This window comes from Solanum lycopersicum, chromosome 12 (assembly GCF_036512215.1).
Source record: "Solanum lycopersicum chromosome 12, SLM_r2.1".
Lineage (NCBI taxonomy): Eukaryota > Viridiplantae > Streptophyta > Magnoliopsida > Solanales > Solanaceae > Solanum > Solanum lycopersicum.
In genome coordinates, this window is record NC_090811.1 from 4,866,066 (window position 1) to 4,892,567 (window position 26,502).

Consider the following 26,502-nt stretch of genomic DNA (forward strand, 5'->3'; position numbering starts at 1 on the left):
CAAGTCTTGTCGCTTTGCTAGGAAATGTAGCAAGAGTAAAGGCGGCGAAGGTGGTAAATACTTTTAGTGATTCCCAAACTTTTAGACTAACTTGGTATAGCATGACCGTGAGCAATTGTCGCGAGAATGTGAGCAAATTGTCAAGTGTCACATGTGTGTTATGTAGAAGACTAAGTCTGTGACGTTAAGCTGTATTAAAAGCTACCAGCTTACTAATTTATGTTATTCAGGAATTCAGCTGCTTGACTATTAGACAAACTAGAACAGGAAATTTTTCAGAGGTAGAATGGATGGAGTCATGTGACGAGCAATTTCAACACTCAATTTCAATCAAGACATATAACTCGCGTACGAGTTTTGTTGTATGCCATGGTCAAAATATACAACTTGCATATGATTTGTATAAAATTATATTATTGGTATTTTGTATGCATCATATATGTAGGGTGTGTATCATTTTATATCCAGGCTCCAATGATATATTTGTCAGAAAAATAACATATATATGCCATGTTAGACTTGATCTTAGACCTATTATATAACAAATATAACTTATTTAATAATCAGAACATCATCTCTACATTAAAAAAGATGACATGTAATTACAGCCTTCGTACTATATTTTCTCTTATTGATGCAATTTCTCATTATCTTTCTTGTTTCACTATACCAAAGCATTTAGAGAAGTGAGAAGACATAAAATATTTTATGGACATTTTCTTATTGTGTAAATCGAAAATCAAATCGAAAATGATCAAAAACTGATAAAGGATATCTTATTGGTTTGTTATTGGTTATCATATTTAAAAATCGAAAACTGATAAATCGAACGATAATACATAACACTAAATTGAAACAACCAATACACACCCCACTGATGGATTTTTTAACCCAATAGGTGGATGAGGAGTATATTTGGACCTTTTTGAATAGTTTAAGTATATTTATGACCATTTTTCGTATATCATATTTTATCCGTCGAATGCATATATCCAAAAACATGTATCCGAAAATTTGAATCAAAGAGATACATATTTTAGTAATTTTGAAGTAAATATACGTAACCGATTTACTGAAATAAAGGAGTAAGTACGCTTAATTAATAACTAATACTGATTTGCAGATTCATGGATATCAATTCTAACAAATCTTTCTAAAATAACCAAATCCTAAAACCACACTAATTCTCTTATTGAAAAATTATCTTCTTGGCAACAATTTTTATTTTGTTTCTTGCGTTTGATAATTTTTGAAAAATGATCAATATCCCCATAAAGATCTGAAATACTTCTCAAAGGATAATGTGACTTACCATGATCTTGTTGAAGGTATTTCCATGGAACTACAAATCGATTGTAGTCATAATGTTTGGGAGTCAATTTTGAAAAATTACTTTACCTTTTGACTTAATGCAGTTATCCAACCTTCTTTGCAAATCATGTTTCTATGGAAGGAGAATGTAACTCTAGACATGATATGGATCTTATAGGGAAGATTACTAGCTTTACATCTTATAGTTATGTACTAATGTAATTATGACAAAATATATAAATCTGATTTTGGATTGTATCCATCATGCGTAACAACTGCAGAGAAAATTATTTGATGGTGAAATAGTTTTTGTGTCAGATACATCAATTGTTTGATTTCATTTTTTTCCTCTGTAATAAAAGATTTGAATAGTCTTAGATACATTTAGTTTAGGTATGAAAAGTTGTTTTTTTATATTTTATTTTTTCTTTAGATACATGATGCAATATACTTAGATACACTATTTATCATATTAGATGCATGTATATGAAACATCTATAGAATACATATAAAAACATACTCAGATTCATGAAATAATCATATCAAATACGTGTCACAATCGTATATAGATACATGAGAATATGAGCGAAAAAGCAAAAATAAAATCTTAATTTCCCTCCTTGAATAATGTTGAATGAATATTATCAAGAAGTAGTTCTGAATTTAGCACATGCAAACAGTGGATGTGATGTGAGAGAAAGTAAAATTTGAATTGTTAGTATTCCATTAGTTAAGGAATAATTATTCAAATATCATACTAATAAGAGATTTGTGTATTTGATTTAATTTTTCAAAATATATGATATAATTATTAAGAAGTGTTATTATATGTAATTTTTTAAACTAAAGGTAGAAATATGTATATATGATACTAAAATATGTCTTGCTAATTGATTTTTTAATTTTAAATAAACTTGAAAAATCCTATCCCAACAACATATTAAGTTGGGCCAACCCCATGGGCTAAGCCCATTTTGACATCTCTACTCCTAATTTTACATGCCATAATTTGAACCCTATTTTACTTAAAATATGTATTTATATAAATAAAACCTACCTCTGCTCACTTTTTTTTAAAATGATAAGAAATAACCAGCCGTCATTTTTAGGTGTGCATAGATGAAACCCTAGTTCCTAGCCGCACTGACATAGATAAAACACAGCTACTATGCAGTAGTTTGCAAATGACATAGTACTAATTTACACTAGATAAGCTCGATTTAGAAGGTGAATCTTTTGATTTTGATCTCTACCAATCTAGTGCTCCTTCTTATTAGCAGACACCCATGCTTTGATTCTAAATCCCTAACCATCTCAGATATTCAATGTCTTTTCACCTTCTTCCACTTACTGTTACTGATTTTGTATTTATGGAAGAGATTGTGATTTGTGGCGGAAGATGAAGATTGAACAAAAAATGAAAATTGTGGCTCTCCCAACTTATATATATATATATATATATATATATATATATATATATATATATATATATATATATATATATATATCCGGTACGCCCTTAGTTTCTTCTGCTTTGATTCATTCTTCACATGTTTGATTCCTAAATAGATAAAAATTCTTTTATTATTGTTAATTTTGCTAGCAATAAACCTGATATCTTAAAGATTTTGATTTCAAGAACACTTTTTTTTTTCAACTTTATGGCAATTCCAATATGACCCATTACTGTTTCTTTCTGCCAGTATATGCGAGTTTCCGTGAATTTGATAAGTGGGGGAGATGTAAAATTAGTTCATCTATGGAATTGTCATATTTTAGTTAAACAATAAATGAAGATCCCCTGATGTATAGTGAAGTAGTAGATAAAAGGAAAAGAATTTATTAAATGTTGTGGTAATGTCCAAATAAAAAAGATGTTATCTTGTTTATAAGTTTCCCTTTAATAGAAAATAAGGAACTTTTCTGTTAAAAGCTTATGTAATTTACATACTGGAAATATCAAAAGTAAAATAACTTAGATGCCTGTAAAATGTGTTTGGAGGTTAGAGGTGTTCCCTAACTTACTCTAGAGTGATTGTATGATGATGCTAAGACTTGGTTCTAGACTATGGGAGGTGACTCGGAACGTTTCCAATACTCTTAGTCCGTCTTTATTTGCATTGGCTATGGATATACTTAAGCATCTCATTCAAGGATTGGTGCCTTGTTGCATGTTATTTGCACGTGGCATAGTTTTGATTGACGAAACATGAGGGGCACTTGACACAATATTGGAGGTTTAGAGACATACTTTTGATTCAAAAGTTGAGCATGACCAAACTTGATTGCTTGTTGTGCAATTGAATGACGTGTTTTATGAAGGGGATGTGGACGTGAGATGCTTGACACACATGTTGTCCCTTAGAGGAAGTTTCAAGTACATAGGTTAGTGTTCCAAGGTAATGGGTAGATTGACGAGGATGTCACTCATCGAATTGGGGCATGGTGATGAAATGGAGGCTAACATCCGGTGTTCCGTGTGATAAGAATATACCACCTAAGCATAAAAGTTAGCTCTACCGAGTGGCGAGTCTTCTATATGAGGCTATATGTTGGCGATCGAGAATTCGTGAGTTGAGAGATGAGGATATTTGGTGAATCTATGGAGTACGAGAAGAGATAAAATTAGGAATAAAGATATTGGGGTCAAATTAGAAGTGGATCCGGTTCAGGATAAGATGTGATAAGTGAGCGTGAGATGATTTGGGCATGTGAGGAGGAGAGATGCAAATATCACGATTAGGAGATTTGATTGGTTGGTCATAGTAGCTTGAGGAGTAGTAGAGGTAGGCCTTAAAAGTATTTAGTGAGGTGATTAGACAATATATGAATCATCTCCAGTTTATCAAGAACATGAATCTTGATAGAATGCTGTGAAGGTCGAAGATTAGTTAGTTGGAAAGAGTTCTCGTTCGCTTTAAGGGAGTATTAGTATCATTCGTTTCGTTCCCTTATTTTTTAGATTTCTATCACTAGCTGTTGCTTAAATATCTTATTATCTTGTTATATTTATTTCTATTGCCTATTTTTCATTGTTTACTCAACCAATTTTTTTCTCCTTAAAACAACCTTTCTACCTTCTCAGGGCAAGGTATGCGTTCACTCTATCCTCCCCAAACCCCACTTGTGGAAACACATTGGGGTTGTTGCCTATACATAGTAAAAAGTAAATGATCTTGAATCTAGATAATTTTTTTATGACAAGGAAAACCTGCAGCCGCTACTCTTTAGGTCTAGGTCATGTTAAGTTGCTAATAAGTTTCCGAAATTTATATTTGTTCAATTACGTGAATGTTTGAAGATTTTCTTTAATAAAGTAGGGTGCAACTTAATGCGCGTTTCATAACTAGATTCCCAGTAATTACCAACATTTGTTCGTTATTATTTCTGGCTCCAAGAAAAACTTTGACATGCCGATGCATAAAATGATGCTTCAGGAGTTCACGTATTTGAGTATCATCGTCATTGTCATCTGTCGACTTCTCAGTTGACACTAACTCACCTTTATCTAGCAAAACAAGGCTTTATTCGTAAATTGTCATAATAAAAAGAGTACATAGTACCAACAACATTGAAGCTTTCCTTTGTTTCCATCTCAGGATTATACTTAGCCTAGCATCCCTGTTATATCAATAAGAATATTTTACAACAATCTGTAACATCTAGTACCATGCCGAACTAGCTCAAATTCCCCTGGCGCAGTGCAATATTATGTTCTTTGCGCCATGAATATGTGTCTCCGTACCTTTTCATTACCCAAATGGAGTAACTACTGCACTAAACACGTGAACCAAAATTTGTGCAACATTCAAATTTTTAGGTGGTTCATGAACCAAAACTTTTGGTAATGATAATTCGTGAAATATCTCCTCATTGAGATCAAACATCATAATCATCTCCACCCTTCTCTCCCCATTCCTCTTGTATTCAATCCAGTGGACTTCCCCAAAAACTTCAACTTGTTTCCAAAAGTTTTCTACGACACCAATACCTGGAATAAAACTATCAAAATCCTTTTAGATTCCTGAACTAAGTGCATATATCTTGACTTTAGGTGGCATCAAGTATTTATCATCACCTTGAGCATATACCATCCTCACAACCTTGTAGTCTCTTGTTTTAACAACAAAACCAAACCCAAAGACAAACATGTAAGTCCTTGAGTTATCACATAATAGATGTGTCATTGGGAGGGTGAGGCATCTGTATATCCTAGGGTTCCAAAGTACGAGACAACTTCTATATTCTAATAAGTCATCTAACACACAAAGAATACCGTTGCATACACTAATTATCCTACAATATAAATAATCTGGTACTTCGCCATTGAAAAACGATTTTAATGGTATTACAGTGTCAAGATCTAATACATACACAAGTTATATTTTTTCCTTCTTGAGACCTGTTTTGAAATACCTTTTGAAAAAATGTGTAGGTTTTTTTAGAACGACTGGCGGTTCTGTATGTAGTCAAATGGAGTCGGCGACTGAAAGTAGTACATCCAAAATTTTGATAAACATCTTAATTGGAGGAGAAAACTTTGATAAATATCTCGGACATTTTTCTTTGGTTAAGAAGTTGGGTGAGAAAGGGAGAACTCTAGAAAGAGAGATTGATTGATGGGTTTGGGCGTGTTTTGAAGTATCAATAGTGAATAGAGCTTCAATGTGATGCTAAGTAGTTATAGGAAGCACCATTTATATATGGTAAATACAGTAAAGACTAAATTTTGTACCAAAAACAATAATTGGATTCTAATCTAGAAAGGTAATTGTTCAATAACTTGCTTAAGATATATCCTCACATTTAGGAAACAAAATCATGATAATTTATTTGAGCTTAACAATAATTTTTTTAGGAAAAAGGGGAAAATATACCCCTCAACTATGCAAGCTTGAGTGGATATACCCTTTGTTGAAAAAGTGATACATATATACCCTCTTAATTTAAATGCATATTTGGCCTTTTCATTAACAAATAATTTAAAAGAAAAATCCTAAAACTTTTTGCTTAATTCAAAAACTCTACTTGGCTTCAAAATAGAGAATTCGAAAAATGACTTGTCATTTTTGAGATCCATAGCTTTAGTTTGAGTCCCTTTGTTGAAAAAGTGATGCATATATACCCTCATCATTTAAACGCATATTTGGCCTTTTCCTTAACAAATTATTTAAAAGAACAATCCTAAAACTGTTTGCTTAATTCCAAAAATATACTTGGCTTCAAAATAGAGAATTCAAAAAATGACTTGTCATTTTTGAGATCTATAGCTTTAGTTTGAGTATTTACTGTTTATAGCTACTGTCTGGATTGCTAAGTGGGAAAAATTTTCTCTCGCCTCTTTGCCCAATCTCGCTCGTCTCTCTTCTCTTTCTCTCTCTCTCTATGTATGGTTGTATCCTCTCTCTCTCCTTCTTTGTGTTCTTTATGTCCACCTTTCTGTATTTCTATATTTTTGAGGTGTCATGTAACTGCAGTTGTTGTACTGGTAGTGTTCTTGTCTCACCAAGTCTTTGAACATGTGATTCACAGTGCTAAACCCACTTTATTGTCCATTTAGATGTCATTTGTTTTACATTAAGATTTAGATGTATGAATTTGAATGCATCTGAATGATTAAGATATTGTTTCTAGATCTGAATACCGGATAATTCCATCCATTACGTCTCTCCAACTTTCCTATTCTAGTTTATCTAATATCCAAGCAACTAAGTTTCCGAATAACATAAGTTAGTAAGCACCAAGTTTTTAATACAACATAATGTCGGGGACTTAGCCTTCTTCTAAGCACACATGTGACACTTGACAATTTGCTCACGTTCTTACACTACTTTTTCATGATCTTGTTATACCAAGTCAAACTAAAACTCTAGGAATCACCAAGAGAATGGAAGAGAGAACACAATAGGATTGCTAGCAAAAATTGTATTGTGGAGAACTTTGATTTTTATTTTGAAAACATGTTTTCTTATAGTCAGCAGTACAAAGATTATCTGTTGCAACACGAACACACACACACACACACACATATATATATATACATATATAACATGACTCCCCATAACTAAAAAACTTCAAACGATACTAATAAAAACAGAAAATAAAACAACCATTTCAACTAGAGATTAATACAAAAAAATATAACACCATCAAAGATAAAAACATAGGAGTGATTAAAGCCACGATCAACGACCTCCACTAGTGCATTCACGTGCAAAGTGACCCTCCTTACCATATTTGTAGCAACAGCCGCTGCCGCCACCATATTAACCAATACAGCCAGAATCTCTACCACCTCCGCCACCACCATCTTCTTCTTGGCTACATTCCCTAGCAAAGTTGTCAGACACGCCACACTTATGGCGACACTGATAGTTGTGGAGGAGGAAGCGACTAGTTGAAGTGTGTAGAGTCTTGCCGCTTTACGAGGGAGTGTAGCCAAAGTGATGGTGGCAGTAACGAAGGTGGTAGATACTCTGGTGGTGATGGTTGAGGTGGTGGCGGTGGCGGCGATTGCTACAAATGTGACGAGGATGGTCACTTTGCTCGTGAATACCAGTGGTGGTCATTGATTGTGACTTAAATTATTCTTATGCTTTTATCATTTAAGTTGTTGTGTTTTTTGATATTTATCTCTTGTTGAGATGGTTGCATTATTGTCTACTCTTTATTAGTATTATTTTGAAGCTTTTTAAAAAATGGGTAGGCGTAGTTTTGTTCGTGCTGCAATGGATTCTCTCTATACAACTATACGATACATGTTTTCAAAGAAAAAATCAAAGTTTTCTACCATACAATCTTTCCTAGCAATTCTCTTGCGTTCGCTTAGTAATGCTTAGAGTTTTAGGCTGACTTAAAGTATCAAGATTATGAGCAAGTGGTACAAGAACGTGAACAACTTATCAAGTGCCTTACGTGGCTTAGTAGAAGACTTAAGTCAATGATATTATGTTGTATTAAAAACTTGGTGCTTACTAAATTATGTTATTTTGCTTGACTATTAGACAACCTAGAAGTCTTAATCAGAAGTCAAATAACTATGATACATGTATAATGTGTTTGGAGACTAGAGGCGTTCCCCAAACATACACTAGAGTGATTAAAGATAGGTATGATGATGCAAAGTCTTGGGTTTGTACTATTGGAGGTGACTCAGAACGTTTCCTAGTCGTGATAGAGTTGTACTAAAGATCTACTCTTAGTCCATCTTTATTTGCATTGGCTATTGATATACTTACACGTCTCACTCAAAGATAGGTGCGATGGTGCATGTTATTTGAGCAAGACATAGATTTAATCGACGAGATACGAAGGAGATTTAAAACAAGATAGGAGGTTTAGAGACATGCTTTCGAGTAGAAAGGTTTTAAGTTGAGCATGACCAAAATTGATTACTTGGAGTGCACGTTGAATGACATATCTAATGAAGGGGATGTGGGAACAAGGCTTGACACAAATGTCATCCTTAAGAGAGAGTTTCAACCACATAGGTCAGTGATCCAAGGTAATTTGGAGGTTGATAAGGATGCCACTCATCGTATTGGGGCAAGTGATAGATTGAAGGATAACATCTTTGTGTGATAAGAGTGTACTACCTAAACATAATGGTTGCCTATACCTAGTGGTGGTTAGATTGAGTCTGCTATATGAGGCAAAGTGTTGGCCAATCAATAATTCTCAAGTTCAGAAGATGTGACTAACGGAGATGAGGTTGTTGGGGTGGACCCGTGGCGTACAAAGAGAAATAATATTAGGAATGAAGATAATGAAGATATTCAGGACAAGCTAATGGTGTCTCCTGTGCAATATAAGATGTGAAAAGTTAAGTTGAGATGGTTTGGGCATGTGTAGAGGAGAGGTGCAAATGTCACGGTTAGGAGGTGTGATAGTTTGGTCGTAGTATCTTGAAGAGGGGTAGAGGTAGGTCTCAAAAGTGTTGTGGTGAGGTGATTAGACAACATATGAAGCATCTCGAGTTTATCGAGTACATTACTCTTGATAGTAGGGTGTGAAGGTCGAGGATTAGGCTAGAAGGTTAGTAGGTAATATTTTTGTTCACTTTCCTTGAGTATTAGAATTATATTCGTTTCTTTCTCCTTTTTTAAATTTCTATCACTACCTCTTATTTCTATATCTTGGTATCTTGATTCTATTTGTTGCTATTGCTTTCATTTCATTGTTTGCTCATCAAAGGTGCGCTTTATGAGCGCTTAAGCCCTGAAGCAAGGCCCAAACATGTTGAGCACGTTGCGTCACTTTATGTGCGCTTCAGTGTCGTCTTGAAGGTTCTAAGACAAAAATTTCCTTAAAAATGAACTTCTTTATGAAGAAGTGAAACTAAATCATTGATATTTCACTTTATATATATATATATATATATATATATATATATATATATATATATATATATATATATATATATATATATATATATATATATATATATATATATATATATTTGTATTCTTTTTACTCTTTGCGCCTTTTTTCATTAAAGTCCACACTTTATTTGTGCTTTGCGCTTAAAGCCCCCACGGACCTTAAAACTATTTTGCGCTTTTCACCTTTGATTACACTGATCCATGTTCACTCTATCCTCCCCAAACCTCGCTTGTGGAAATCAGTGTTATCAAAGGCAAAAAAACGCAAAAAGCCTTTAAGGTCCTGAAGGCTTTAAGCGCAAAGTGCAAATAAAGCGTGACCTTTAATGAAAAAAGGTGCAAAGGAAATATTATATTTAGTCTAAGATTAATAATTATAAACATGAATATCAAATTTATGACCAAAGAAATTGAATTTTTTTATGAGAAAGTGAAATATCAATTATTTAGTGTAACTTCTTCATACGAAGCTCATTGGCAAGGAAACACTTACCTTGATGATGACACTGAAGCACACAACACGTTTTGAGCCTCGCTTATGGGGTTAAGCGCGCTTAAAGATAACACTGGTGGGAACACATTAGGTTTGTTGCCGATACATTGTAAAAGTAGACGGTTTAGAATCTTGATCATGTTTAGTAGCTAATAAGTTTCCTAAATTCATATTTGTCCAATTATGTGAACATTTGAAGACTTCCTTTAATAAAGTAGGGTTCAATTTAATGCTCTTTTTCGTTAAGAAAAAGCTTGCACATGTTTTGAACTGTGAAAATCGATCAAGCTATCTACTTTTGGTTACGGTGCAATCAAATGTGCATCTCGTAAGGAAAAAAGCTTGCACATGTAATGAACTGAGAAAATCCATCAAGCTGTAATTTTTTCAATTTCAGTGGCTAAAAACGAAGGATTTTAAACTTTTGAAATTTTAAAATGTTTGCTTGTGTCCTTTTTAAGGGAAGGGAGGCTAGCCTCCTCTCCACTTCTCTGTATTAACAGTATAAATAATTTTGTTTAGTATTCACATAACTTATTGTTAGTTCTTTGTTTCTTTTTTCTTTTTAATTTTAGAATAGAATCTTGAATAATCAATAAATTGCTGGCATCTCTGCATTTTCTATGTGAACAATTCAAGAAAGCTTAGGACTTTGGTAGCGGTTTATCTCATGTTTGAATCAGAAGTTCATAACTAATTAAGAAATAGATTCTCAGTAATTACCAAATTAGATTATGTAGAGTAAAATGCAATGACTAGCACATTTTATTTTGAAGAATTTCATCTGACAAGAAAGTTAGCTCAAGTGGATGAATTACTATCACCCCATGAACGACTAGTGTAACAAGTCTCCCAATCCCCTTCATATCTTTTCCCATTTGCCCAAATCATAACCCCTTTTCTCCATTCTCCAATATACTCATTCCCATTTCCCCAAACATAGCTCCCTTCCCCTTGTTGCAAATTTCACTTCCAAGAACTAACCTACAAATCCCCATTAGCATATAACTTGTCCCCAAACCCACGTTTCCGATCTGCTGCCCACCAACCCCGATACATGTCCCCACCAGCTCCGATAAACGTCCCATACCCATCCATTCTCCCATCCTTCATGAGTCGCCCCTGAAGGCCACGAAAACTTTCCTTTACCACTCGCCTTCCCTCTTCTCCGCTCACCTTCATACATACACCCATCAGACCATAAATACTTCACAATTCACATTACCATGCGGAACTTTTCCCAAAATGTTCCAGTGTACAGATCTCCGTTCGGAAGCTGCTGGAACTCAGCCATATCATCATTCGTCGGCGTTATGCAATGTGACCCAGCTTGCTATCTTGACCGATTAGCTGATGTACACAACAAAGGGATGATTATCACGTCTCCATCTTCTTCCGGACTAGTTTTCTTCGTCATAGTAGTAGCAGCAACAACAACACAAGGTTTCTTCACAGTTTCACGCATTTCCTTCTTTCTTTTTCAGCTCGACTCAACAGTACTGTGCTCTACGGAGAGTCGGTACCGACGACATTGCCGGTGCCGGAGACTTTTTTAATGATTTTTTTTCTCTCTTTTTTTGGTGGTATTGTTGAGCACTCGGCACACTTATTCATTACTAATCTCGTATTTCTTTATTATCGCTAAGTTGTTATTTCTGGTGTTATTCATTACAGATTAAGGGATCAATGGTATTGGATTCATTAGTTTGAACTAATATAACATATACGCTTCAAAAACTCAAGATTACTTGTAAGCAAAAATTTAATCATCTACCGAAGCATGTGTAGATTATGATTTTCCATGTAATGCAATATGGATGCCAAAGGTGCTGATGAAATTGTGTGTTTTCACTACCTTAGATGCTTGAGGGTTGATTTGACAGTGGAAAATTTTAGTGAGCGAAAGGTTGTCTGGTGTTATATGTGTAAGGAGATGGGCAAGGACATGATCATCTTCTTATACATTGCCGGTTGAGTCTGTGGTTATGGTGGGATATGTTTAGGTAGTTTGATACTTCAAAGGTAAGAGTGGACATGGTTCCACTAGTTATTGTTATAGTAACCTGTATTTATAAGGTTAATAAACAGAAACAGAAATAAGATGAAGTAGAAAATACATAAAATACAAGAAGTAATCCGAGTCCACAGAAACTACTGTATGTCCTTAAGAAATTTAATCCCCTCACTGTACCCAAGGTTATGGATTAATTTCTCCCAAGATAAAACGGATTAAACCTGTTAAAGAAATAGTGGTACCTCAAATTTCTTTAACTTCAGCGAACTTCAGAACAACAAAGGAGATTAAAAAAGTTGAAGGTAGTCGATGCCGGGAAGAGAATCATTCTGGTTCACACACTTTCTCACCGAAAAATATGCCAGCCTACACAATTGTTGTCCCAGGTAAATGTTGTACGTGTATTTCAATAGAATAATCCTGAATGATCAATAAGCATCTGGCATCTCTGCAGTTTCTGCGTGAACAATTGAAGAATGGTTTATCTCATATTTGATCAAGAAGTTCATAACTAATCAAGAAATAGATTCCCAGCAATTACCAAGATTTGATTATCTTAAGTAAAATGCAATGACTAGCATAATTAATTTTGAATAATTTCATCTGACAAGAAAGCTAGGTCAAGTGGAAGGAAAATCCTTGAATAATTTGCTTAAGATCTCTCCTTGCAATTAGGTAACAAAATCTAAAGACTAACCTACGTACCAAAAACAACAATTGGATTCTCATCTAGAAAGGAAATTCTTAAATAACTTGCGTAAGATCTATCCTCACATTTAGGTAACAAAATCTAAAGACTAACTTATGTACCAAAAACAACAATTGGAGGGAAATTTTTGTAATAACTTGTTTAAAATCTCTCCTTACATTTAGGTAACAAAATCTAAAGACTAAGAGCCCATTAAAGTTAGCTTAAATGAAGTAGCTTTTAAATTATAAATAAAAAATCAAACTGAAATGACCTTTATGTTATAAATAAAAAGTAGAGGGAGGTACTTTTGGTTTTGGACTTATTTGAAGTCATTTTTTACCTTACCAAACACTTCTTAACTTATTTGAAATAATTTTTTATTTATTTATTTCAAGTTATTTTTTAATTTTTGTATTAGCTAAACAATTCAAGAAGTCAAAAACTGACTTAAAAGTAGGTTTGATCAACTTTTAAGTCAATCCAAACACCCTCTAACTTATGTACCAAAAAAAACAATTGAATTCTCATCTAGAAAGGAAAATTCTTTATTAACTTGCTTAAGATCACTCCTCACATTTAGGTAACACAATCTTGAGAATTTATTTGAGATTAACAATAAAACAAATTAGGGGAAAAGGGAAAATATACCCCTCAACTATGCAAATTTGAGCGGATATACCCCTTCGTTAAAAAGAAGAAGCATATATACCCTCGTTGTCTAACTAATGATGCATATTTGGCCTTTTCCTACACAGATTGTTAAAAAAATAATCCTAAAAAACTGTTTGCTTAATTCCAAAGATGTCACGTGGTTTTCAAAAAGAGAATTTGAAAAAGGAAAAAAGGACAAATATAGCTCTGAACTATAGTAAATCATATGCAACTACCCTCTGTCATACTTTTGGGACATTGGTGTTCCTATTGTCAAAAAACTAGAGCATATATACCCTTCACTCTAATGGAAGACTAAATAGGGACACATGACACAATTTTATCAATTGATCCAATATTTAATAAATGTCGGGTTAGTGGATAAGATTATGACAGGTGTATGTCCGTTAATATAAACGGTATATACACTTTAGTTTTTGGACGGTGGAGGCACCAATGTCCCAAAAAATGAAGGATAGATTTGTACTATTTATGATAGTTCGGTAGTATATTTGTCTTTTTTTCCCTTTAATAATGACTTATCGTCTTAGAGATCTATAACTTTAGTTTGAGTATTTACAATTCATAGCTACTAATTGGATTGCTACACGGAATCTCCTATTTCCTTAATCTCGCTCGCCTTCTTTCTCTCTCCCTCTCTCTATAACCCCCCCTCTTGTTCTTTGTATTTTGATTACCTCTCCATCTATCTATTTGTATTTTCTCGAATCTTCCTCTTATTATTTTTGTCTCTCTTTGTATTTTGTATTCTCATCATTCTCTCTCTCTCTCTCTCTCTCTCTCTATCTATCTATCTATATATATATATATATATATATATATATATATATATTGAGGTATCATGCAAATTTATTTGTTGTATTCATATGTGCATTTAGGTTGTTTAATCTCTCTCTCACATCCCCCTATCTATATTTTCTATGTCCACCTTTTTTGTATTACTATATATTTTAGGTGTCTTACGACTGTATTTGTTATATTCATAGTGCTTTTAAGTTAAACACCTAGTGTTTTTGTCTCCGATAGCATTTGAACCAGTGACCTCATGGTACTTAACCCGTTTTAATGACTACTAACATTTTATTTATTTTTGACGTCTGAATATAAATGCACATCTTAATGATTAATATGACGTCTCTTGATTTGAGTACTGAATAATTAAGACTATTTGTTGTAAGCATTTCTCACTTTGGCTTGGGTATTCGCAACATTGATTTCTCTATCATTTCAATACCTTAGCCATAACCTTACTCTGATACCAAAATGTCACAGATTTATACTAAGCACATGTGAGGCACTTGAAAATTTGCTCACAATTTTGTTATGCCAGAGTTAGTCTAAAACTCTAGGAATTGCTAAGAGAATGGAAGTGAGAAAACAATGTTGGATTTTAAAAAGGTGTGAATGGAAAATGAAGAGTTGCGAATTTTATGAAGAGTTGTGACTTTTATGAAATGTTGCGACTTTTGATTTTTACGAAAAAGTTGCGACTTTTATGAAAAGTTGTGACTTTTATGGAAAGTTGTGACTTTTATGATAGGTGACGACCTTTCTGAAAGATTGTGACTTTTTAAAGGTTTGTGACCTTTCCGGTAAGGCACAATAAGAACCTTTTCGCACTATCCTTTGTTTTCTATAAATTGAGGGATTTCCTCTCATTTAAATAGAATTAATGGACTTCTTCTTCAACTACTAAATCTAGTATTCTAAGTGTACTTTACTGCCGTTGAGTGGTTCACTGACACCGGAGTTTTTGGTATCTATACTCTGGTGATTGAGATCATTTTACCCTGGGAGGTCATATTCCAAATCAAACCTCGGATACTAGAGGGGAATAATTTCCTTAAGGGGACAATGTGAATTCAGTGGACTTGATCTTTTTCCTATTAAAAATTTTCCAGATTCTGGTACGTGTTTTACAAACTTTAGATTTGTGAATTTATTTCAGTTCTTCTATTCTTTTGTTCTTCACTAGTTTATTAAACTTGGTAACTTCATGTTTCTGCAAATTTTGTTGGAATCAGTAAGATTCTTTAGATACATATTAACAACAATTCTTCTTTAAGAAAAATATTTCGTATATATATTTTTTTTAAATCTATTCCTGATTCTAGTTTCCCTACTAGTTCTGTGAAAATGTTCTTAAACTTTGTTTTCTTACAAAGATGTTCAAAGTTTTGTTCTAAGTATCTTTGGAATACAAGATGAACAACAATCATAAGGAAATTATTATACTGTTAGTATTTTTTTGTATTTTACTGATTGAGAGAATCTGATCATGAAAGTAGAAGATAAATGCATAACTTCTCCATAATTCGTTGCTCTGTTTTAGCAAAGTCGAAGTGAGAATGTAACAAAAAAAATTTTATGGTATTCCGTTTAAAGATTACCAGGTAGCCTTCTTATTAAATTATCTAAGGAGGAAAATAGTTTCTAAGAGTAATCATCTTTGATTTTTTATTTTTTTTATTATGTGTATCTTTGGAAAAAGATTTGCAAACCATATGTTGTGGAATGAATTTTACTTCGCAGATAATGTTTCTTTTAAAATTCTTTAGTTTGCAAAAATGAGAGATGCATATTTTTGTTTGATAAAATAGTATGTCAAATTTTTATAGTTGGAAGACTATTTGATAAGAAAAACATTTCTATGTGATAAAGAATATGTGTTATTCTGTTTGGAGAAAAAAAAAACTTTTGTAGTTTTGTACTCCATGAGAAATATTAGTGTGTCTGATTTTTGTAGACTAAAAACTTTTGTGGTTTTACACTCTGGATAAATTAGACTCTGCAATTGGTTTGAAGAATATGAAAACTTCACATAATAAGTCAGTGTTGTACTTTTGATTTTCTATAAACTTCAATGTAACATAGAAATAAATTGTACAATTTTGTTTTGTCCTTATTGTTAATATTTAAAATACTAAGTGGCATGTCTATTTATGATAGAGAAAAAATACCAGTGACTTATAATTTGTGATTTTGTGTCTATGTGGAATGAACATTGACATTGTGTAAACATTGTCAAAGAGAATTGCAGCACTATAATTCTTTCGTAGAATAATGCTTCCAACATTAAAATATGTGGAAAAACTATTTTCAAATACTTGAAAAATATTTTTGAGATCACATTTGAAATGTGGGGGTTATTTGCTTATGATTAGACTTGGTGTCTAATTTAACTTTGGAACAAAATATATGAAATTTAATGATACTTTTGTATTATGTTATACCCACAAAATTCTCGTAGTATATTTGATATTGTGGTTGTTGAGTTTCTCTATTACTAGTATATAGTGTGACTAGTATGAAACATCCAAATTATATATATACTTGTTCAAAATAATTATGTTCTTTTATTAAAAAAAATATCACTTAAAATGTTGTGATTTTTCATGAAAATATAGGTCTATTATAATAAAAGTATTTGCATAGACATGAATATTGGTGAATAGTCATTTGTTATGTTTTTATAAAAATAACAGTTGGACTATATTGTCTTTATTGAACCCGATGAAACTTTGTTCATAGGTAGTTCTATAACAATCACATTGAAAGTTATGGAAATGTCCTTCTGAAAAGGATATTTGACAATCTAAACAATGTTTGTATCACACAAAATTGTAAGAAATAGGAACAAAATATTAGTGAGGAAAAAGCTACCTCGCGAAGAGCTTTTTAAACTCAGTGTTTTTATTTGTTCTTACTTGCTTGAGTCAATGTTTGTGACATGACACTTGGGGCATGTCAATTACAAAACCTTATAAGAATAATTGATCAACTTAGAAGTTTTGCCTAACTTTCAGTGCAATAAATAAAAATGTCAAGTTTTTGTGGAATCTAAGTATGTTGAGCATTCATATAAATCTGTTGAAAGGAATTCTAATCCCTTAGAATTGATTTACACTCACATTTATGATATGAAGTTAACACCATTTCATGGTGGGAAAAAGTATTTGTTACTTTTATTGAGAATTGCATTAGAAATGACTATGTCTATTTGCTAAATGGTAAGGATGAAGCAATAGAAATGTCTAGACAATGTAATATCGAAGTTGAAAATCAGTGAGAAAAAATATATAAGAAGTGATTAGAATGGAGAGTATAAATCTCATTGTGCAGATATATGTTTGGAAAGTGAAATATCAAACTACTGCCATATTCACCTCAATCTAATGAAAAATCGAACGTTGAAAAAAATGATGGATGCATTATTTATAAGTTCGGGTTTACACAAAACTTGTGTGGAGGAACTATCCTTACTGCAAAAGGGATCAACAAAAAGTTTTGTCCTTTTAGAAAGAAAGCGATTTTGTTTGATCAAGAATACAATCTTTTCCATATGAGAAACGGAAAGAAAGGAAATCCAACTTGAAATATTTCAAAGTGTGGGGGTATCTAGTCAAAGTCCAAGATCCTATTCCTAAATGAATTAAAATAGGACCTATGACTGTGGACTGTAATACTAGACTTGAGTAGTCTACAAGGCTTAGGAAATGAAAAGGATAATGTACTTAATAAAGAGATTCAGAGGCTTAGTAAAATGTAAATGGAAAGTTAATTGATCTTCTTCAAGAAAATAAACCTATGGGTTCAAAATGAATCTTTAGAAGGAAAAATAACAGTTGATGGAACTGTTGAAAAATATAGAGCAAGACTTTGTGTCAAAGGCTTTAGAAAAAAAATAAGATTTTGATCTTATCGATATATATACTCGTTAGTAATTAGATTTACATCCATTCGGATGCAAAAATTATTACCGTGGTATATGACCTCCAAATTCATCAAATGAATGTGAAAAGAACTTTCTTAAATGTATAATTGGAGGAACAAATTTACATGGAACAACCCGAGGATTTTGTGGTACCTGGTAAATAAAAGAAAGTATGTGAACTTGTTAAGTCACATTATGGAAGCACCAAAAAAATGACCTAATTCAATCAAACCATGTCGGCAAATGGATTGAAGAATGATGGAAGTGATAAATGTGTTCACATTAAAATCATAAGGTCATTGTTTGTTTGTATATTGGTGATATGTTGATCATCAATAGAGACACTACTGACAAAAATGCTACTAAATGTATTCTATAAAGCAAGTAGAATGAAAATTATTGGAGTTGCTAATGCGATCTTAAATATAGGAATTCGTAGAACTCCACAATGTTTAACATTTTCACGGTCTCATTGCATTGAAAAGGTACTTAACTAGTTCAAATATTTGAATGTCAATATTGTCAAGTGTCCAATAAATGTGAGCTTTGTATTTCAAAAGAGTGAAAACAAAAGTGACTCACAATTGGATTATGCTAGATTTTTGGGAAGCATGATGTATATCATATAGTGTGTGCGATCAGATATAACATTTGCTATTTTAAACTGAGTCCGTTCACAAGTGATCCCTAATAAATTCATTAGATGACGATAAATAGAGTTTTGGAGTATTTAAAATAATACTTAAAATTATGTCTTGCATTATAACAATATCCAACAATATTGAAAGATATAGTGATGCAAATTGAATCATCGAAAGAATGAAGTAAAATTCACGAGTGCATATGTATTTACTATTGGTAGAGGAGCAGTCTCTTAGAAATATTTCAAAAGAGACATGTATCGCTAGCTCTACAATGATCTTTGATCTAGGTGCTCTGGATAAGGTCGGTTAATAAGTTAAAAGCTCCGGAATTCCTTGATAGATATTCTATTTTGGCCCAAATCATTGGCATTAGTATGCATACACTTTCACAGTCAAGATGCAATAGGTAGGGCATGGAACATGACATATAATGGAAAGTCTTGTCATATACGGCATAGACATGATACTGTTAGAAAACTACTCTCTAGTGGAATTATCAGAATTGACTATGTAAAGTCAAAGGATAATGTGTCGGATCCACTTACAAAAAGGCCTAACTAGAGAGAATGTTAAAAGATCATCTAAGGGAATGAATTTACGACTTAGGACAAGTCATCATGGCTGTAACTCTATCTAGCAGACTGGAGCTCCCAAGAGCTAGATTCAAGGAGAAAAACAAAGTTGTCAATGATGGTTTGGCATTGTCAATAAACTCAATCCATTCTTATGATGAAGACAATGCTCAGGGACAAGGATACAACATTAAGGCTTGTTAATGAGTTAATAAAGCTTAATGGTTTTAATGATTTGCTAAGTTTGGCAGAGTTGACCAAATAGTGTATCTACGCGATAACACAGTTAGAAATCACCTATGTGAGTGTGAAGTGTAAGCCTGTTCAAAGAAGATGATTGTCAAAAGCCCATCTCTCTATACACTCATGAAACCAGGAGGTGTTTTGTGTGATATATGGTTGTCTAGGTATACACCAGAGTTCGATGGTTGAAAGATATCGCATCTACCGATTGACCGAGTATATCCGACATATGTTCACTATGAAAAGTCCAAGGGGAAACCTACTTATCCAGATGCAATTAATTCTTGCTTGTAAAGTAAACATACTTGTCCGTTTCTTTGTCTTTGAGTCATTCCCCATTCATGTGGGGGATTGTTGGATTTTAAAAAGGTGAATGGAAAATGAAGAGTTGCGACTTTTATGAAGAGTTGTGACTTTTATGAAATGTTTCGACTTTTATGAAAAGTTGTGAATTTTACGTAAAAGTTGCGACTTTTATGAAAAGTTGTGACTTTTATGATAGGTGACGACCTTTCTGAAAGATTGTGACTTTTTAAAGGTTTGTGACCTTTCCGGTAAGGCACAATAAGAATCTTTTCGCATTATCCTTTGTTTTCTATAAATTGAGGGATTTACTCTCATTTAAATAGAATTAATGGACTTCTTCTTCAACTACTAAATCTAGTATTCTAAGTGTACTTTACTGTCGTTGAGTGTTTCGCTGACACCAAAGTTTTTGGTATCTATACTCTGGTGATTGAGATCATTTTACCTTGGGAGGTCATATTCCAAATCAAACATCGAATACTAGAGGGGAATAATTTCCTTAAGGGGACACTGTGAATTCAGTGGACTTGTTCTTTTTCCTATTAAAATTTTTTCAGATTCTGGTACGTGTTTTACAAACTTTAGATTTGTGAATTTATTTCAGTTCTTCTATTTTTTTGCTCTTCACTGGTTCATTAAACTTGGTAACTTCGTGTTTCTGCAAAGTTTGTTGGAATCATTAAGATTCTTTAGACACATATTAACAACAATTCTTCTTTAAGAAAAATATTTCGTATATATATTTTTTTTAAATCTATTTCTGATTCTAGTTTCCCTACTAGTTTTGTGAAAATGTTCTTAAACTTTTTTATCTTACAAAGATGTTCAAAGTTTTTTTCTAAGTATGTTTGAAATACAAGATGAACAACACACAAGATTTTCTAGGAAAAAATTTATTGTAGAGAACTTTGATTTTTTTGTTTTGAAAATATTGTATAGTTGTACATAGAGTATCCATTGTCACCAGAGGAGTATCTAGATGGAGTTCTGTGGGTTCACGTGAACCCATGCTCTCCTTTTTGGATCATATATAGTAGTGTTATATTTTTCAAAAGATAATTAAATATAGAGGTGTGAATCCACGTTTAAAGTAGCATATAATGATACAATGATGATTGGGTGCACCTCTCTAAGCAAATATATAAACTTATATCTATCTTATTTTTTGGTAACACTCCTCCAAGTGGTTATCGGTAACACTTTTGGCATTTCAATCAATTTATGTTTTGTGTTTTTGCTTTAATCTTTCAAAATTTTCTAGTGTGCTACATCAGGAATTTCTAATTAAAAAATAGCACTGCTAAATTTTAATATAATTAATCATGTGTTTATTAAAATTTAAACTAGGTGTATATGTATGTTGGACCTATAATTTAAAAACTTAATGGTTCTTTACTAAGAACTTAAAGGTCAAATCGATCTAATTTATATCTTAGATACATTTTTTCGTAATAGTGCATACATCCTTCTTAAATGCTGGATACGCTTCTGATTTCCATACATATAAAAATGCGGCTCCCCATTACTAAAAAACTTCAAAATGATACTAATAAAGACTAGAAAATAAAGCAACCATCTCAACTAGAGATAAATGCCGAAAAACATAACAATTTAAAAGATAAAAGCATAAGAGGGATTCAAGCCACGATCAACAACCACCACTAGTACATTTATGGACAAAGTGACCATTCTCACCAACAAGTCTTGTCTCTTTGATAGGGAATGTAGCTAGAGTGAAGGCGGCGAAGGTGGTAAATACTCTAGTGATTCCCATACTTTTAGACTAACTTAGTATAGCATGACCGTGAGCAAGTGTCGCGAGAATGTGAGCAAATTCTCAAGTGTCATACATGTGTTCTGTCGAAGACTAAGTCTGTGACACTAAGCTGTATTAAAAGCTACCAGCTTAATAATTTATGTTATTCAGGAATTCAGCTGCTTGACTATTAGACACACTAGAACAGGAAATTTTTCAGAGGTAGAATGGATGGAATCATGTGACGAGCAATTTCAACACTCAATTTCAATCAAGACATATAACTCGCGTACAAGTTTTGTTGTATGCAATATGGTCAAAATATACAACTTGCATATGATTTGTATACAATTATATTATCGGTATTTTGTATGCATCATATATGTAGGGTGTGTATCATTTTATATCAAGGCTCCAATGATATATTAGTCAGAAAAATAACATATATATGCCATGTTAGACCTGATCTTAGACCTATTATATAACAAATATAACTTATTTAATAATCAGAATATCATCTCTACATAAAAAAAGAAACAGTTTGCGAAGATGAAGCTAAAGACCAAAGACGAAGTGAGCAACATAAATGATCCACTGAAAATATGACCTTTGCTTCTTATCATTGAGAGAGAGCCCAGTTAGAATATGCTACTTAATAAATAATAATAAAAATAATTTTAAAAAATTAAAAGTTTTAAGTGTAAAAATAGACCAAAAAGGTGGACTGAGGGGTAGGGGTGTGCAAAATATCGAACTGAAAAAAAATATTATTGAGTTATTGAGCTTTTAATGGGTTTATTACAAAAATTATGGGGTTATTGGTTCGACATCAGTTTTAACTATACCCAATAACCCAATAAGATGATAATAATTTATTATTTTACCCTTATTTAATATTAATAATTTAATATATAATTAGACACTATAATTATATCAAATTATTATTCCTCTACCAATTTCACACTGGACCATTTTACTAGTTTTTACTATTTACTCAAAAACTAAAGATTAAAGTAAAGGGTTTGACTATTATAGTTATTTGATTTTAGTTTTAGTCTTGTTGGACTATATTATTTTAGTTTTAGTTTGTAATTGTAGGTTATAACATTTGCAAGTTTATAAAGGTCCGTAATTTAACTAACATAAAATATTTCATACTATGTTTTGGTGGTAACATGTAATTATAGACTTCGTACTATATTTTCTCTTATTGATGCAATTTCTCATTATCTTTCTTGTTTCACTATACCAAAGCATTTAGAGAAGTGAGAAGACATAAAATATTTTATGGACATTTTCTTATTGGCTAAATCGAAAATCAAATCGAAAATGATCAAAAACTGATAAAGGATATCTTATTGGTTTGTGATGTTTGATCTCAATTAGGAGATTTTTCAGGAATTATCATTACCCGATATTTTGGTTAATGAACCGCCTACGAATTTAAATGTTGCACAACTTGGGGATTACTTGTCGTGTATCATTTAATTTACTATAATTTTAAAGTAGTGAATCCAAAATAAACAACAAAAAGTGAAGTTCATAACATCTACAACAAAAGTTACCAAGTTTTTAAAAAAGTTGATAACATCTACAACAATACTAGTGAATTTAAATTTTTTTAATGAATCAGAAGACATTGTTGTTGAGCTTTTTTTTTTTGATAGGTAACACACTTTTTCAACTTCCATTAATCTACAAGTCATTGCTAACACAAATTAAACAAGGAAACTAAGCATTATTTTTTGTCGTGGAACACAGTAACTACAAATACTACCAAAAAAGATTTCTTTGCTGTACATTTGATCAAAATCTTCATGTTCACTCAACTCCACAATAACCAGTCATCACATAATCAGCAAACAAGTGCGTTAACCGGTTCAACTAATTCCAGTCTCCATATGCTTATCTACATGCTCTTTCCATTCTCCTTGCCCTTCGTCTACTTTAAAGATTCTACTTATAAAATCTCGAAATCTTTTAGAGTAGAGCTTAGGATCAACAGCAGATATAGAAGTGTGATCCACCTGAAATGACTTGTATGCATGTTCTAGTCTTTTGCTGATATCATAATCTTGAAGAATGTCAGTGATGCCCAGGCAAAGGATAGAATTATTAGCCTCACAGATACCCTGTTCAGAAGTTGACTCACTTCCACTCCTTGTCACACACATCTCCCTTGCAGGCACATTTGCAGCTGAACTTACAGGTGAATTCCTTTTGTCAATGATCAGTCCCTTATCAGGACTTTCTGCATCACATCAGCAATAATCTTGAGCATCAGCTTTGCCAGAAGGTGACAAATTCATCTCGCCATTGTTACTATAATTGCAGATATGAACACCAATCAAAAGACTGTAATCCATGATATTTTCAGCTTCCAGAAACTGAAAATCTATATCAATTTGCCTTATAAGCTCTTTATACCAAGATTGAAAGAAAAAGTTGAGACCGAGGTCTTTAAGCGTAGTAGTCTCATCGGCCTCTCCTCCTTGCTTATCAGTTGTACGGCCATAAGAGGATCCCTTTAAATCAAAACGCTTATCGATCACACGTTCAGAGTAGAACAGGTTCCCCATAACAACAAACATGTCTTTTGAAATCCAACTATTTTCAAACAGTGTACACCAAAAAAACTGTCACCAAGGAGCTTGGGTACTAACTAAAATGCTGATAATAACTTTGAAGCATTCTAATGAACACCTTAACTTTGGACTTCTTCAAAGTTTTGATGATAAATCGGTCACGCTGCCACTTTTCCCAGGAGAAGGCAGTTTCCTAAGTGCATCACTTCCACAGATAGCTAGCATGTATTCAGAGTGGCAAGGACTCTTCCGAAAATACTTTCATCTCCTTCGGAACTCTCACTCTTCATCATCATCCTCCTCCTCCTCCTCCTCCTCCTCATTCCTAGGAACAAACATAGAAGAAGCCTCCCTATTGTCAACAATGTCGCAAATAATATCTCCTACTTCACCATCAGATTCCCATATACAAGTCCTAGGTAAATTAACATTCCTTTTGCGCACAGAAGATCTATTTAGAACCTGACCACCATTACCACCACCAGTACTAAATTCTTGTTTGGATGAACGACTAGTGTAACAAGTCTCCCAATCCCCTTCATATCTTTTCCCATTTGCCCAAATCATAACCCCTTTTCTCCATTCTCCAATATACTCATTCCCATTTCCCCAAACATAGCTCCCTTCCCCTTGTTGCAAATTTCACTTCCAAGAACCAACCTAAAAATCCCCATTAGCATATAACTTATCCCCAAACCCATGTTTCCGATCTGCTGCCCACCAACCCCGATACATGTCCCCACCAGCTCCGATAAACGCCCCATACCCATCCATTCTCCCATCCTTCATGAGTCGCCCCTGAAGGCCACGAAAACTTTCCTTTACCACTCGCCTTCCCTCTTCATGAGCTGCCCACCAACCCCGATACATGTTCCAGTGTACAGATCTCCGTTCGGAAGCTGCTGGAACTCAGCCATATCATCATTTGTTGGCGTTATGCGACGTGACCCAGCTTGCAATCTTGACCGATTAGCTGATGTACACAACGGAGGGATGATTATCACGTCTCCATCTTCCTCCGGACTAGTTTTCTTCATCAACAACAACAACAACAGTAGCAGCAACAACAATACAAGGTTTCTTCACAGTTTCACGCATTTCCTTCTTTCTTTTTCAGCACGACTCAACACTACTGTGCTCTCCGGGGAGTCGGTACCGACGACATTGCCGGTGCCGGAGACTTTTTTAATGATTTTTTTTCTCTCTTTTTTTGGTGGTATTGTTGAGCACTCGGCACACTTATTCATTATCTCGTATCTCTTCATTATCGACTAAGTTGTTATTTCTGGTGTTAACATTCATTAGTCATTACAGATTAAGGGATCAATGGTATTGGATTCATCAGTTTGAACTAAAATAACATATACGCTTCAAAAACTCTAGATTACTTGTAAGCAAAAATTAAATCATCTACGAAGCATGTGTAGATTATGATTTTCAATGTAATGCAATATGGATGCCAAAGGTGCCGATGAAATTGTGTGTTTTCACTACCTTAGCTGCTTGAGGGTTGATTTGACAGTGGAAATTTTAGAGAGCGAAAGGTTGGTGCTATATGTGTAAGGAGGTGGACGAGGACATGATCATCTTCTTATACAATACCGGTTGAGTCTGAGGTTATGGTGGGATATCTTCTTATGACAACTTATGGCTATGTTTATGAATAAAATACTCTTACATGATAAGAAAAGGTATGGGTTAAAAAGTGTAAAACAAAGACGGATTCCCGGCTCATGATGACGTTGTTTTTCACACAGAGAAGAGGAGATGGTATATCAACACCAAAATCTCGTATTTCTTCATTATCGACTAAGTTGTTATTTCTGGTGTTATTCATTACAGATTAAGGGATCAATGGTATTAGATTCATTAGTTTGAACTAAAATAACATATACGCTTCAAAAACTCAAGATTACTTGCGTTAACGTGGATTGTTTGGAGAGAACTATTGAAGGACTAGAATCGAGTTTCTCTTAGTTGAGGAATATATATTCCATTGTTTTCTTTGGCTGTTCACTGAAAGTTCGTTGTTGTATAGATGATTGGTGAAGTTTGTAGAGAATCATATTGTTTTGTATATATATTGAGGTATCATGCAAATGTATTTGTTGTATTCATAT

At 33.2% G+C, this 26,502-nt stretch overlaps 2 pseudogenes; both read right to left on the minus strand.

Annotated features, from left to right (window-relative positions):
* Positions 1-22,170: 22,170 nt before the first annotated feature.
* Positions 22,171-26,092, minus strand: LOC138340583 (phosphatidylinositol 4-phosphate 5-kinase 1-like; annotated as a pseudogene).
* LOC112940463 (phosphatidylinositol 4-phosphate 5-kinase 1-like) lies at positions 24,662-25,647 on the minus strand (annotated as a pseudogene).
* Positions 26,093-26,502: the final 410 nt, after the last annotated feature.